This window comes from Podarcis pityusensis (assembly GCF_964106645.2).
Source record: "Podarcis pityusensis genome assembly, chromosome: 10".
In the NCBI taxonomy this organism is placed as follows: Eukaryota; Metazoa; Chordata; class Lepidosauria; order Squamata; family Lacertidae; genus Podarcis; species Podarcis pityusensis.
Genome location: NC_138035.1, coordinates 52,392,124 through 52,407,230, shown reverse-complemented (window position 1 = coordinate 52,407,230; position 15,107 = coordinate 52,392,124). Strand labels below are relative to the sequence as shown.

Genomic DNA, 15,107 nt, shown 5'->3' with positions numbered 1-15,107 from the left:
CAAAGAAAGAAATGTAAGCAGTTAAGTCAGAGTTGAAGAAAATGCCAAAAAATAATAATACAGATCATGTCAATTTCATTGCAGTTTAAATGTATGTAAAAGGGGGGAAGGGGTAAAGGAAAGGGCACATCCGGACATTAGTAAGCTGATTAACACCTGCTGTGTTGAAAACTGGTCTGCCTGCTCTTGTTCGAGCATGCTTAAAGGCAATCCAGGGCTTGACCTAAATGTAAAAAGTGTGTTGGCTCACCTAGATCAGTCTCTGTATTTGTGACTTCTTCTTCTGTTGGGAAACAAAATCTCCTTTATCTCCTTGTAACTGGCTCTACAAGGTATTCTAAGCTGCATCTGCCTGCGCTTCTTGCCAAATTAAACGAATTGGCAGAGTGGTCCAAATCCTTGCCAAGGTGGGGCAGAGTGGCAGATCAGCTGCTGCATCTGAAGCTCTGCCAGATTACGCCAGCCAGGAAAGAAGGTAGGGGAGCTGTTTTTGTTTAAGTTTTTATTTATTTACTTATTTTGCTGTGCCGGCTCCGAGTTGGCATAGCTGAGGAGCCTGGGTTAGGTTTCTCTCTGGTGTATGGTGCGGTTGGCTGGCTCTGCTTACACATACCCCATAACCCCATTTCGGGCCCTACATTGGCTACTGACTGTCTTTAAGGACCGGTGTTATATGGTCTCGGCAGCTGCTCCCAGTCACCAGTCTAGTTGCTGCATTGTGGATCAGTTGTAGTTTCCGAGTCACTTTCAAAGGTAGCCCCACATAGAGCGCATTGTCGTAGTCCAAGCAGGAGATAACCAGTGCATGTAGCACTCTGGCAAGACAGTGTGCAGGCAAGTAGGATCTCAGCCACAGCTGCCTTTTAAATATATGGTGTGAATGTGACCTAATGTACATCCCACCTTCCAATATATAATCCATACCAAGGCAGCTTACAATGAACATTAAACTAACTTATCAAAGTCACCCTTTTAAAAGCCCACCAGGACCATTCTCTTGGGGCAATTGGTGGCCGTCTCCTTACTTGCTCTGCTCTAAGGAGGAGACTGAGAGCCTCATTTGATGGGTGGAAATCAGCAGGGCTCTTGGCTGTGGCCATTGGTGCCAGACACAGGGACCCGAAAGCACAGGGCAGTTCCCCTGTTCACATTCCCACTAGGCATAAACTCCTTATTTATCAGCCATTACCATGTCCCTCCCACCCACTCAAACAACCACCTGTCTCAAACTGGATTTATGGCAGATTAGCTGCACTGTTCAGTGTTTGCGACCCAAATAAATGCAAGGTGTTCTTGCATCTTCTCCCACCCTCCTCCAACTTTCCTGTCTAAGCTGCCACCTCAAGTATTTTCCTCTTTTCCTTTCTACCTGTTCAAAACATTGTTCCTTCCATTCCCAAGACCCTCTTCTTCTCTGCTAGCTATGCATAGATAGACCCATTCTAAGAATCCTCCCTGTGTCTGTCTCTTTCCATTCACATTATCCTTTCCCATCTCCAGAGACAGGGAAGTGCAAAGGAGGGTGAAAGCAGAGTTGCCTCTTTTCAAGTTTATGTGTATGTCATAAACTACGCCCTACAGTGTCTCTGCTTAGCTGCCAAACTAAACAAACATTTGCAATGGATAGTGTGCTTATAACAATGGCAAAGTCACGGAGAATGAGAGAGAGTAGATTCATATAAACAAAAGGACAGGAAAGTTTATTGCTGGCTAGTATGCTTCATTTGTAAGTTTGAGATATTTATCAGTGTACATACAGTAATTACACGGAAAACAAGTTCTTTTTCCATTTCCGGCTGCCACCTAGTGTTTGAATGTAGAAGAGTTTTGTAGTACAGTCAAGTATTATTTTCATGCTCCTCCAGAAACCTGATAATTCAGCATTCATCCTGGTTTGTTTGCAGGTAGATTAGACGATGCGGACTATTTAATGAGCATTACTTCTGATTTATTTGTGGGGAGGCTAGATTATGTTGCATCAAACCAAGTGTCATCCCACACTTTCCAGTATGTTTTCCTGTTGCTTTCCTTAACACAAAAAGTCCAAGCAACTATAAACGTGCCATCAGAATTTGTGGTTATGTGAATGAATCCCACCTGAGAACAGCAAAAGTCTGGAAGTATCCTGTAAACAGCCGTTATTGAGCACTGATTCCGATTTACTTATGGGACAGTTATACAACAACAAATATTTATCCTGCATTCATCCTAATTTGCATGCAGGTTGCTTACACGTCTCTCTGCTCTTCCAAACCATCTCCATTTTCAGATAGGATTTACTCACGCACTGGCAAATTCAAGCTGCTCGTTGTCATGTAACTGCCCAATAAACAAATCAGAATGACTTACTCAATAAAGAACCAAGATATTCTAAGCACCATGTGTAAATTCAAGCAAATCAGGATGGATGCTGAATAGATATGTTGCCTGGAGGAGCCCTCTGCCAATTTCCTAACATCACAAAATTCTCTTTTTTTAAGTGGATTATTTGTGCCAGGGCAATACAGTGCTTTAATCCATTTGAATCGCTTGGGTTGGTGCTTGAAACCCTCCTGACTGCAGGCATCTTCCAGTTGTTTCTGTTAAATCTTCTTTACCATAAAGAGCGAACATTTCCCCACAATATTTCAGTGGGGGGTAGTAGATTAAAGATGGTGGTGTTAAGACAAATAAAAATGCATAGTATTGGCTAAGCCCATCCTGAATTCTAGGAATAAGCCTTATTACGGTGTCCCTTGCACACTTTATGCATACAGGAATATTTTCTCCATATTCTGTCCACGAAAGGGATGTTTAGGCTACCTATCCAGTGGTTTAAAAACAAACAAACAAACATGTCAATCGGAAAGCAGAAATGAGAAATCATGCAAATCAAGCAAATGCCCAAATCATTTTGCATAATTTATTCTACAATATCAACTATTATACATAATTCATTCTGCTAGAAAGGGACTGGGGCAATAAGTTGTTCAGTGCCCTGAATCTTTTCCCCCTACACCAGGCATGTCCAAAGTCTGGCCTGGGGGCCACTTGCAGCCCCGGGCTAGTTTCAAATGGCCCCCCAGGCAATTTTGAAAAAGCAATCTCTTGTGGCCCCCGAGTGTCTGCCTACCAAAGCCTTTTTGCGGACTCACCAGGAGCTCTCCCCTCAGTGTGGGGGGCGTGGCTAGCCCCTGCACCATTAGGGAGTCCCCGGCTGCGTCACTCCTTGGGTCGACCAATGTGGTTGGCCGGCGTGTGTGTGTGGCTAAATAAATAAATAAATAAATACTACAGTTCACTTTTGGGACGTTGATGTGTGATGCTAATTATTTCCCCCAAGAGTTAAATGATAACTAATCAGAGGCAGCTACAGTTGCAAATGGCAACAAAATATCTGTGAAAGAGGAGCAGGTTTGCTCAAGTGTGTTGCAGGTAGAAATTATTGGCAAAGCCTATTTGGTGTTTCGCAACTTTCTGACTAGTTGCAGGACCTTAGCCAGACCTAGCAGAGTACATGTGGAATCCACGGAAGCAATTGGTGACTTGGCTGCAGACAGGATAGACAAAGCAGGAACCAGGAACTTGTAGTCAGGTGTTTATTATATACAGTGGACTATTTACAGGAACAGAACATGGATCTTTTGCTAGCTCTCTCTGACACGACTCACAACTCCTACACTGACACACAGAACTCTGAACTCACGAACTCTGACTAACACATTCCAGTTAGGAGGCCATTAATTATCACTCCCTTGAAAGAACTTGACCAATCAGGGAGCGGTCTCCATGTCTCTGTTATCACCAGGCAGACTTACTCCTTCAGACTGCCTTCTGGCTGTCTGCCAAACCTTAATTGACTCTGTGTGCGTAGCTGCACGTACACAGTTTCACAACAGAAATACTGTTTGTAATGAAGTGAGCGAAGTAGTTTACTTGCTCGAATTAACAAATAAGAAAGTTTTGAGATTTTAAATTCTAGATTAAAATTGATTACTTAATTGAGAAGGGGATTGTAACAAAAACACTGGTATCTGGTGGGCAGACCAAAGCACTCGTCAGGAGAGCTATGAGATTCAGGTGAGAGTCAGATGCCTTTTCAATCCCAGCAGGTATATAACAGGAAGACCTGGCCTGCCCAGGCCGCAGTGTTAATTTTATGCATTTTTTAAAATCACCATGGTATTTAAGAATAATATCTTATGTCCTTTAGAGGAGAAATTGTGAATTGCAGAATTTTAAATACCCGTCATCATCCTTGGCTCACCATGTTTCCCCTTCCTCCGAGGCTTCTATCTCCTTTCTCCATGAGCCTGGGCAGCCCCTGAGTTGTTGGTTCTTCAGTGGTGGTGGGAAAGTGGTGCGCAGTGGGTCAGACATGGAAGGCAGAGGGCTGAGAGTTGTGGTGGTGTGGCTCAGGCAGCATGGTGCCTCCCTTCCCATTGGAGCAGCCCCAATCTCATTCCTACTTGCGTGCAAGCAGGAGGGGGCGGGAGTCCTCAGCTGGGAAGAGAGGCATCGCACTGCCTATCGGAGCAGCCCCAATCCCAACTCCTACTTGCGTGCAAACAGGAGGGAGCAGGGATCCCTCAGTTAGGCAGCACGAAGCCTCTCCATCGGAGCAGCCCTGAACCCATTCTTACTTGCGTGCAAGCAGGAGGGGACAGGGATCTCTCAGTTAGGTAGTGTGATGCCTCCCTTCCCATCGGAGCAGCCCCGATCCCAACTCCTACTTGCGTGGAAGCAGGAGGAGGCAGGGATCCCTCAGCTGCAGTCCAGATCATCTCAGTTTCACCCTTTGCATTAGTGCAGGCATGTTGTTGTTTTTTCAGTTGAGATGAATACATTGTAAAATTTCAGTTAATGTCAGTTGGTCTAAATCAGGTATAAATATATTTGGACACAAGTATACCTGGTGTTATGTTCCTGTTCATATGTTGTGAACTTAAAAGTTGACAGACAACCTTTATTACTGTGTAATGTAGTTTACAATGTTCCTGACATATATTTCAGCTTTCTGGATTTATTTTTCATCTGGCCTTCAGATATGAAAGGCAGAGTGATTTAACACCTGTACAGATTTGTCATCCCTGTAACGAAATGAAAAGTATGCAATTTGCAATAAACTTTGCATAAAATCGTTGCATAAAATTTGCATTTAATTTTAATGATTCTAAGAATGTCAGGCAAAATGGTCAGGCCTCACGCATGTTCACTTCATCAATTCATGCCTCAACTCTCATGCTATCTGTTGCTGCTACTGCTGCTGCATGTTGTAGTCTCCATCGTCTGGGGCAACAGTCTCAGGAGTTGGAAGGAGCCCAGGTAAGGAGATGCCAATAATAATGGAGAGTTTGTTTCTTTGAAGTTTGACCATAGACACTGTTTTCTTCTTTCTACTCAAGACCTAAGTGTAAAAGTAAGTTAAACCCAACAATTCCTGTGGGAAGCAATCATTAAAGCTCAACAACTTCAATCCTACAAAATGCTCAACAACTTTGGCCAGCCCCCACATGTTCTAATGAGGCATCTAATCATAGCCTGCATTTTTATCAAGGCTTATAGTTTGATTAGGGTCTGTATTTTAAAATGAGCTTAAAGATTTTCAAATGTTTTATGCCAGGCAGAAGACCAGCTGCCTAAGTACTTTGTCAAGATGTTTATCCTCCTGGACAAGGGGGCCCCCTGATTTATAGCAGAAAACAATTCTCAAAGTCGTAAAAAGAGAATTACAAGCTGAGAGCAAGGTTACACCACCCTACATAATTAAGAGTTGGTAAATAGTAAAATCATTAAACTTGAGCCATATCTTTCTAAGGTTAAAGGCCAAGAGCAGATGGAAAAGAAAACATCTGGCTGGAGAAAGGGGAGTGTAAACAGAAGAAGAGGTTTCTTTCTTATTTTATTTTGAGGCTGTAAACTGATTCCTTCCTGTTACTTTGAGAAGATTTATTCTTCCAAAAAGCTATCTATGATAATGTATGAAATATACTGGCTTAAATGTAATTATGCAAAGGATCTAGAAAGAAAGAAATGTTAAATTCTTATTTCATAGAGTCATATTGCTGTAGGAGACCAGAGGGGCAAATGAGCCCAGCCCCCTGCCAGACAGGAGACGCCATCGAGCACTCCTGATATATGGTTGTCAGGCCTTTGTTTAAAGACCTTCAAAAAGGAGATCTTTCATTGATGATGTATGAGAATGTGAACCCAAGATCTCTGACATCTGTTTAAGATAAAAAAAATTTAAAACTATTAACCATCTGTTTTGGAGGGCAATAGGGCAAGGAGGGCAAGAGGTGAGCTGGTAATTAAGGTTCCTTGTTGAGACAAATGTAAGATATATGACTACTTATTTGTCATTTATAGATAGAAGAATATATAGCTTTTTGTATCCCATAAAAGGCAATAGGAAATGGGTGTATCTTTTAGGATTGGTTGTAGCAATCAGCCAATAGGAAATTCAACCAGGCTGATTGGACAGAGGCAGCCAAAGGAGGAGCAAGGGAGCTGGGCTGAGGGAATATAAGTGCTGGCCATAATGGCAGGAGACCAGGCCAGAGCTTGGTAACCATATACCACTGTGCCTTCATTTATTTGTCTGACAAATAAATTATTATTTTAATTTCTCTATTGCTGCGTTGAATATTTCATTCCAGCTAAGCGTTAACCACAAGCAGGGTGCTACATTTTATGGTGCCTGCGACTCGGATAAGTGGTCTGCTGGAACGCAGCCCCTTCGCCTTACTGGGCAGGGTACAAGAGAGAGGACCACTCACTGCTTACCCAGCGCGCACTGGGAAGTTTTTTTTCCAGGGGAACGCAGAAGTCTCGTCTGTCTGATACCCTGCCCACCGACGGCGACGGACCGGGGGGAACCAGAGAAATAAACAGGCAACCAACTAAGGGTAAGTGCACTAAGGGGTTTTTGGCCCTCCAATTAATTGGGAGGAAGAGAAGTCTTGATCAAACTTCTGCGTCTCAGTAAAGGGGAACTGAGTACGCTAGGTGGTTGGGTACATCAGATGGTGATCTGGTGTAGGGAAAGGAAAGGTTGGGAGGTAGAGTATGGTGAAGTATCCAGCGCATTGTATGTGTGAGAAAGTACAATTTGTAGCTGACCTGAGTGTGGAGTGGGTAGTACTTCGGTTCCCGGTAAGGCGACTTCACCCGGGCAAGGAATCTCACGAAGCGTGTGTGTGAGTGACTGAGTGGATACTTCACAGGGCCATACAATGGGAGTTGGGGGTTCAAAGGGGGAAAATACACCTCTTGAATGTATGTTAAATAATTTTAAGAAAGCCTTCTCAGGGGCATATGGAGTCAAAATGACGCCAGAACGCTTGAGAACGTTATGTGAATTAGAGTGGCCGAAACAAAATACTGAATGGCCATCTCAGGGAACCTTTGATATAAATTTAGTAAGCAAACTTTGGTCTAACATCGCCAAAGAAACTGGAGGGTGCCCAGAACAATTTTCATATATAGATTCTTGGCTGAGCACATTAAATAAAAATCCTCCATGGATAAGGGAATGCAAAGTCAAACGATGCAGATTGTTGGCTGTAAAAGCCGAAGCTAGGAAAGGAATCTTGCCAAATAAACTCAAACCCATTTTTGAGGGACCAGAGGAAGAGGTGCTTCCACCTCCACCCTATGCTCCACATCGAAGGGAGCCTAATCCAAACACTCCACCAGTTGTAACCCCAAGGCAAGAAAGTGGAATGAATAATGGGGCTGGAGTCACAGAACTCGATTCCTTGATAGATTATGATAAATATCTTCAGGAGGCATTGGAGGCCTATAATAAAGCCCAAGCAGAAGTGGTTATTCCACCTGTGAGTCCCAGTAGAACTCCATCTACAGTCTCTTTTAGTGGAACAACTGATTGCCTACCCCAAACCCCTGTACATCCAAGTCCTAGAGAATTATTACAGAAGTTACAGGGAGACCTTAATCGGTCAGCAAGCAATACAGCCAGGCGTATAAGGCTGCTAAAAGAACGCCTTGGGACAAATACCATCCCCTATGATTTGAGGCCCCTAGAGCAAAGCGAAGAGAAAGATCACGTAGTAGCCCCTCTCAGAAGAGTATTTGATGCACTTGAGGAGCCTGTGCTGGTTAACGGGCAACTCGGACCACGGCCACCTCGAACTTCGACCCTCCAGTACATTCCATTCACAACTACGGATCTGATGAATTGGAAAACACACACCCCATCTTTCGCAGAAAAACCTCAGGCTATGATGGACTTGGTGACTTCAATAATAAATACTCATAGTCCTACTTGGACAGATTGCCGCCAGCTCCTGAATACTCTGTTCACCACTGAGGAAAGGAGAGACATAATTGAAAAGGCACAGATATATTTGCGTGAGCAGGCCAGAGTGGGAAATATTTTAAATGTTGACCGTCATCTCCGGGACAACTTTCCCTTGGAAGATCCTAATTGGGATCCAAACAATGCAATTCATCTGGCCAGGCTTACCACCTACCGCCAGACGCTTGTGCAAGGTATCCGCAGGGCATGCCAGAAGCCCACTAATATGTCTAAAGTCTCAGAAGTAGAACAGAAACCAAATGAGAGTCCAGGAGACTTTTTAGAGAGGCTGCAGGAAGCCTATCGTATATGGACTCCTTTTGACCCTGAAGCCCCTGAAAACAGCAGAATGATTACTGCTACATTTGTGGCCCAGTGCGCTTCTGACATTCGTAAGAAAATTCAGAAATCAGAAGGATGGGAAGGGATGCTGATGAGCCAAATTATGGCCATTGCACGCCGAGTTTATCGGAATAGGGATGAGGCTGAGAAGCAAGAGAAGAAGAAGTGGCAGAAGGAAAAGATGGTAATGCTGGCCACAGCAGTAAAGCAAGACTACCGCCCCTTAAATGGAGGGAGAGGGCGGGGAAGGAATCCACCACTGGGAAGGAATCAATGTGCGAATTGCAAGAAGGAGGGTCATTGGAAGCGGGAATGTCCTGAACCCCTGAGGTTGGAAGAAGTACGCCCAGGCCCAGGCCCAGGCCCAGGCTCCGGCCCAAGAAACCAGGGACGGGGACGGGGAATGATCCGAGATGGAAGATATCAGAGACCTGGACAAGGACGGAGTAGGGACAATTTCATTGGACTGGCAGAGGAGAATTTTACCCAAGACTAGGAACGACCGGACTCCATAAAGTTAGGCTTCCAGGAGCCCACGGTCACGATTCAATTAGGGAGCCATTTAATAGACTTTATGATTGATACTGGGGCTGAATACTCAGTACTCCCAGAACTATTGCAGAAAAAGGCATCCAAAAGTGTAGTCATTAAAAGTGCCACTGGTCAGTCAGCTAAGAGGTCTTTCCTCCAACCTTTGGAATGCCAGATTGGGGGACATCGTTTAACCCATCAGTTTTTGTATATACCTGAGTGTCCAATACCTCTCTTGGGTAGAGATATGCTGTCCAAATTGCAGGCCCAAATCACCTTCACTCCTCGAGGTCCAGAAATGAAACTGCCATCAAAGGCAGCAGGAATAATTTCCCTCTCAGTACCTAAGGAACAATCATGGCGCCTAATGTCAGCCCTGCAAGTCCAACCCACATTGGATACAGAGTTAAACAAGCTCCTCCGAACCCTACAGGTGCCATCAGGAGTATGGGCCGAAAATAGCCCACCAGGAATGGCTAAGAATATAGCTCCAATTGTAGTAACCCTAAAACCTATGGCTACCCCTGTATCTGTAAAGCAATATCCTTTACCCCGGCGAGCAGCAGAGGGCATCCAGAAACATTTGGACCGCCTATTAAAATATGGTCTGCTTAAGCCCTGCCAATCAGAATGGAACACACCTCTATTGCCTGTTCGGAAACCTGGGACAGATGAATACAGGCCAGTACAGGACTTGAGGCTCGTAAACCAGGCTATCGAGACCTTGCACCCAAATGTACCAAACCCATATACCCTGCTGAGTTTGATCCCACCAGAAGCAACATTTTTTACTGTATTGGACTTGAAAGATGCATTCTTCTGTTGCCGGCTGGCACCACAGAGCCAACCTATATTTGCCTTCCAGTGGGAAGACCCTTTAACAGGAACAAAAGGCCAGCTAACCTGGACGAGATTGCCCCAGGGATTCAAAAATTCCCCAACTTTATTTGGCACTGCCTTGGCGAAGGATCTAACAAGTTACCCCTCAATACCTGGAGAAAAGGTGGTTCTGCAATATGTAGATGACCTTATATTAGCAGCAAAGGATTTTGATACCTGTAAAGAAGGGACAGAGGAACTGCTCCACTTGCTCTGGGAAGCTGGCTACCGAGTTTCCCAGAAAAAGGCACAGTTATGTTTAGAAAAGGTCAAATATTTGGGCTTTGACATCTCACACCAACAACGAGCATTGAGGCCAGAGAGGAAAGAAGCTATTTGCCTTATCAAGGAACCTACCACAAGGAAACAACTCAGAGGATTCCTGGGAACAGCAGGGTTTTGTAGACTATGGATACCTGATTTCAGCAGTCTGGCCAAGCCCTTACATGAAAGCACTCGAGGTGCAGAAAAGGACCCATTCGTATGGGGACCTGAGCAGCAAGAAGCCTTTTTAGTTATCAAACAACGACTTATGGAGGCCCCAGCCCTTGGACTGCCTAATTCGGAAAAACCCTTTCAGCTGTATGTACATGAACAGAATGGGATTGCAGCGGCAGTCCTGACCCAGAGATTAGGAAGTTGGAATCGTCCAGTAGCTTATTTGTCAAAACAATTGGACTCAGTAGCAAAAGGATGGCCTCCATGCCTAAGGGCAGTAGCGGCCACTGCAAGCCTTGTCAAAGAAGCTGATAAATTTACCTTCGGCCAGACGATGTATGTGAATGTACCTCATGCTGTTCTGACACTCATGGAATATAAGGGTAGTTATTGGCTAACGAACCCAAGGATGGCTAGATACCAAGGCCTATTGTGTGAAAATCCCAGGATTCATCTACGAGTAGTGAATATGCTCAATCCAGCAACTTTGCTGCCCCTACCAGAGGTAGATGATGAAGAATCACATGATTGTCTCCAAATAATGGATGAAGTTTATTCCAGTAGACCCGATCTGAAAGATGAACCATTGAAAAATCCAGATGTTGTATATTATACTGATGGTAGCAGTTACCTGCATGAAGGTGCCAGACGAGCAGGATATGCTGTGGTCACCAATGAGGAAGTTGTGGAAGCTGAAGCTTTGCCTGCTGGCACCTCAGCACAAAAAGCTGAACTTATAGGTTTAACTAGAGCTCTGCAATTGGCAGCCGGATGTAAGGCAAACATCTATACTGATTCTAAATATGCCTTCTTAACCCTGCATGCACATGGTGCTCTATGGAAAGAAAGAGGTCTAATCGGAGCCCACGGGAAGGCCTTGAAATATGGACCTGAAGTAGAAATCCTGTTGGAAGCAGTATGGGCTCCAGAACAGATTGCTGTAATGCACTGCAAAGGTCATGGACGAGGAAGGGATCCAATAACCAGAGGAAATCATGCTGCTGACAAAGCAGCCCGAGAGGCAGCCCAAAAGCCTGTGGGAGGATTTATAGCAGCCCTCATACCAGAGGTAGTTCCAGGAGAAGTTAAACCTCACTATACCCCAGAAGAGAGGAAGTGGGCTGAACAGGAAGGAGCGGTTGTGAAGGACGGTTGGATGATACTGCCGGACAATAGGATTTATGTACCTCATCACCTAGCAGGCACAATTGTAAGAAATTATCATGAATCTACTCACCTTGGCGGTACTGCAACCAGAGAGAGTCTCAGTCGGAAGTTGTATATTATTAACCTATCACAATTAGCAACTTGCATTTCACAGAAATGTGTTCTTTGTGCTAAAAACAATCCCAGGCAGGGACCGGTACAACCTCCTGGAATCCAACATGTGGGATATGTCCCCATGGAAAGCCTAATTGTGGACTTCACAGAGCTGGTCCCTTCTAAGGGATTCAAGTATCTCCTTGTGTTTGTAGATACTCTTACCGGATGGGTTGAAGCTTTTCCCACCCGAACTGAAAAGGCACGAGAGGTAACTAAGAGACTCCTCACTGAATTGATCCCGAGGTTTGGGTTACCTAGATGCATTGGAAGTGATAATGGGCCAGCGTTCATTGATCAAGTAGTACAAGAAGTATGTCGAGTCCTACAAGTGAAATGGAGACTGCATGCAGCATATAGGCCTCAGAGTTCAGGGAAAACTGAAAGAATGAATCGGACTCTGAAAACCCAATTGGCAAAATTAACCCAGGAAACGGGATTAGGATGGGTGGATGTGTTACCCATAACACTGTTTCGTGTTCGGTGTGCACCCACAAAAAGACTTAAGTTGTCACCTTTTGAGCTCCTGTATGGGAGGCCGCCCTCCTTTGTTCAGGATATTCCAGCTGACCTCAAACAAATAGGAGACCATGTGACACAGGAACAAGTGCAATCTCTCTCCCGTGTTTTTGTTTCTCTTAACAGGTGGGCCCTCGAGCGCACGCCGTGCAGCATTGCCGAGCCGATTCATCAGTTCCAGGCTGGCGATAGCGTATGGGTGAAAGAGTGGAAACGAGATCCACTTGCACCTAAGTGGCGTGGACCTTACACCGTCTTGCTCTCTACTCCAACAGCGGTGAAGGTAGCTGAGGTGACCCCCTGGATTCATCACTCCCGTTTGAAGAAGTCCGAAGGCAGTTGGACGTGCAAAGGTGACCCCTCTAATCCTTTAAAACTGACTCTCTCCAAAAACCCCTGTATCTAGCCCTACGGGGAACGGGCTAGGTCACGGGCAACATTAGACGACCGGCCTGCTGCAGCCACAACCTGGAAGCTGGCTGACCTGCGCACGCCTGAAGCTTGAGGAGCGTCTAAACCAGCGATTGTGAACGGGAAGATTCTCTAATACAATTAATTGACTGCCCCCCCCTTGTGGAACAATTATCAAGGATATTACTCATTGGGGATCCTTGGGATATATGTTTTGGTCTTGGTGGTTCCCCATTTCTGTCACTGGGGGAATTATATTGGGGCTAATATTTTTATGCTATCACAATAAGGTAATCTTTTGTGGAAGGAATGCATATACTACACATCAACATGATTTTATTATTAATCCTGATCCCTTGGGACGGGGAAGGGTCCTTGAATCTGACCAAATTTACTAAATATGGATTCCGCCATGACCACAATATGTGGGTAGGCTTAGCTGAGATGGTAGCCAATGTTGCAAATAGGACCAATTGCCTTGTTTGCTCTCTTGGGCCAGATGATTCAGAAGGAGGTATGCCCTTATTACCGATACCATTAAATGCCATTGGTATGGTAAGCGAAATGCCACACCAAACAGAAGTACAGAATTTCCCCGGATGGAACTCAACTAAACCAATACGAGTTATACCTGTGCAAGGGGAATTCTGTGTACATAAATTATCAGATGCAGCTGATTCTACCATGATAGGCTCTTCTCATTGTCACTATACTTGGGATTATATTAAGAATAGTCAAACCTGGGTAAACGGTACTACCTATCGAACTCGGAATACCTTGCCCTGTGCACCTCCTTTTATTCATGCATGGAAAGTGGTATGGAACATAACTGTGACAGAAAAAGGCAATCTAACATACTGCACTGTGAACTCTGTACCCCTTTTGATATTTCGCCTTCTGCACTCCACGTACCAAAAACCTCAGACCCGATGGTTGTGGTGGATATGTGGAGAATGGACATACAAGAAGCTCCCTTCCAAATGGAGTGGGACTTGTTTCCTGGGATGGGTATTACCACCAATGTGGATTATGCCCACTAATTCGGCCAAGCGTACACGAAGAAACGCTGATATTTCTCGTATAGCAGGAGGAAGTACCCAAAGTTGGAGCGATACTGATGATTGGCCACCAGAGCGCATTATAGCCTATTATGAGCCTGCCTCCTGGAATCCTGGTGAGCTCATACAAGGGGCACGGGATCCTATTTATAATCTAAACAGAATAATTCGATTGCAAGCAGTAGTGGAACTTGTAACCAATGCAACAGCCCAGAGTTTGAGACTTATTGCACAACAGCTGGATGAAAGTAGAGCCGCCATTTTGCAGCTGAAAATGGGAATGGATTATGTACTTGCCAGGCAGGGAGGCCTATGTGGAGTCTTGAACTTGACAGGGAATGCCTGTTGCTTTAACATTTCTGATAATGGTGAGGCAATCCGTGTGTTGGCCACAAAGATGGAGAGTATAGCACACGTCCCAGTACAAACATGGGAAGGATGGGATATGGGATGGCTCACCAACTGGTTACCTAATGTTGCGGGACTCAAAGGGATACTATTGTCTTGCTTGTTTTTCTTGACGGTAGTAATAATGGTTTTATGTATGGTGCCATGTATCATTTCATGTTTTAGAAGTACAATTAGCAAGATGATTTCGAATGAAACTCTACCTCATATCATGGCCCTATATAGAGCTTTACCTCAGGAAGATGATGAAGGTCAAGCTATCAAGGACACTTGGGATGAAGGTCCTTGAGCTTGAAAGGGGGGAATGAGGCATCTAATCATAGCCTGCATTTTTATCAAGGCTTATAGTTTGATTAGGGTCTGTATTTTAAAATGAGCTTAAAGATTTTCAAATGTTTTATGCCAGGCAGAAGACCAGCTGCCTAAGTACTTTGTCAAGATGTTTATCCTCCTGGACAAGGGGGCCCCCTGATTTATAGCAGAAAACAATTCTCAAAGTCGTAAAAAGAGAATTACAAGCTGAGAGCAAGGTTACACCACCCTACATAATTAAGAGTTGGTAAATAGTAAAATCATTAAACTTGAGCCATATCTTTCTAAGGTTAAAGGCCAAGAGCAGATGGAAAAGAAAACATCTGGCTGGAGAAAGGGGAGTGTAAACAGAAGAAGAGGTTTCTTTCTTATTTTATTTTGAGGCTGTAAACTGATTCCTTCCTGTTACTTTGAGAAGATTTATTCTTCCAAAAAGCTATCTATGATAATGTATGAAATATACTGGCTTAAATGTAATTATGCAAAGGATCTAGAAAGAAAGAAATGTTAAATTCTTATTTCATAGAGTCATATTGCTGTAGGAGACCAGAGGGGCAAATGAGCCCAGCCCCCTGCCAGACAGGAGACGC

General features: G+C 44.4%; 1 protein-coding gene across 1 annotated transcript in view; it reads left to right on the top strand.

The window, feature by feature from the left end:
* The first annotated feature begins 346 nt into the window (after nucleotides 1-346).
* PNPLA8 (patatin like domain 8, phospholipase A2) overlaps nucleotides 347-15,107 on the top strand; it is a 46,257-nt gene continuing 31,496 nt past the window's right edge. The window contains exon 1 of the mRNA XM_081022338.1: nucleotides 347-475. The gene's annotated coding sequence lies outside the window, so the exon portion shown is untranslated. The remainder of the gene's footprint in view (nucleotides 476-15,107) is intronic.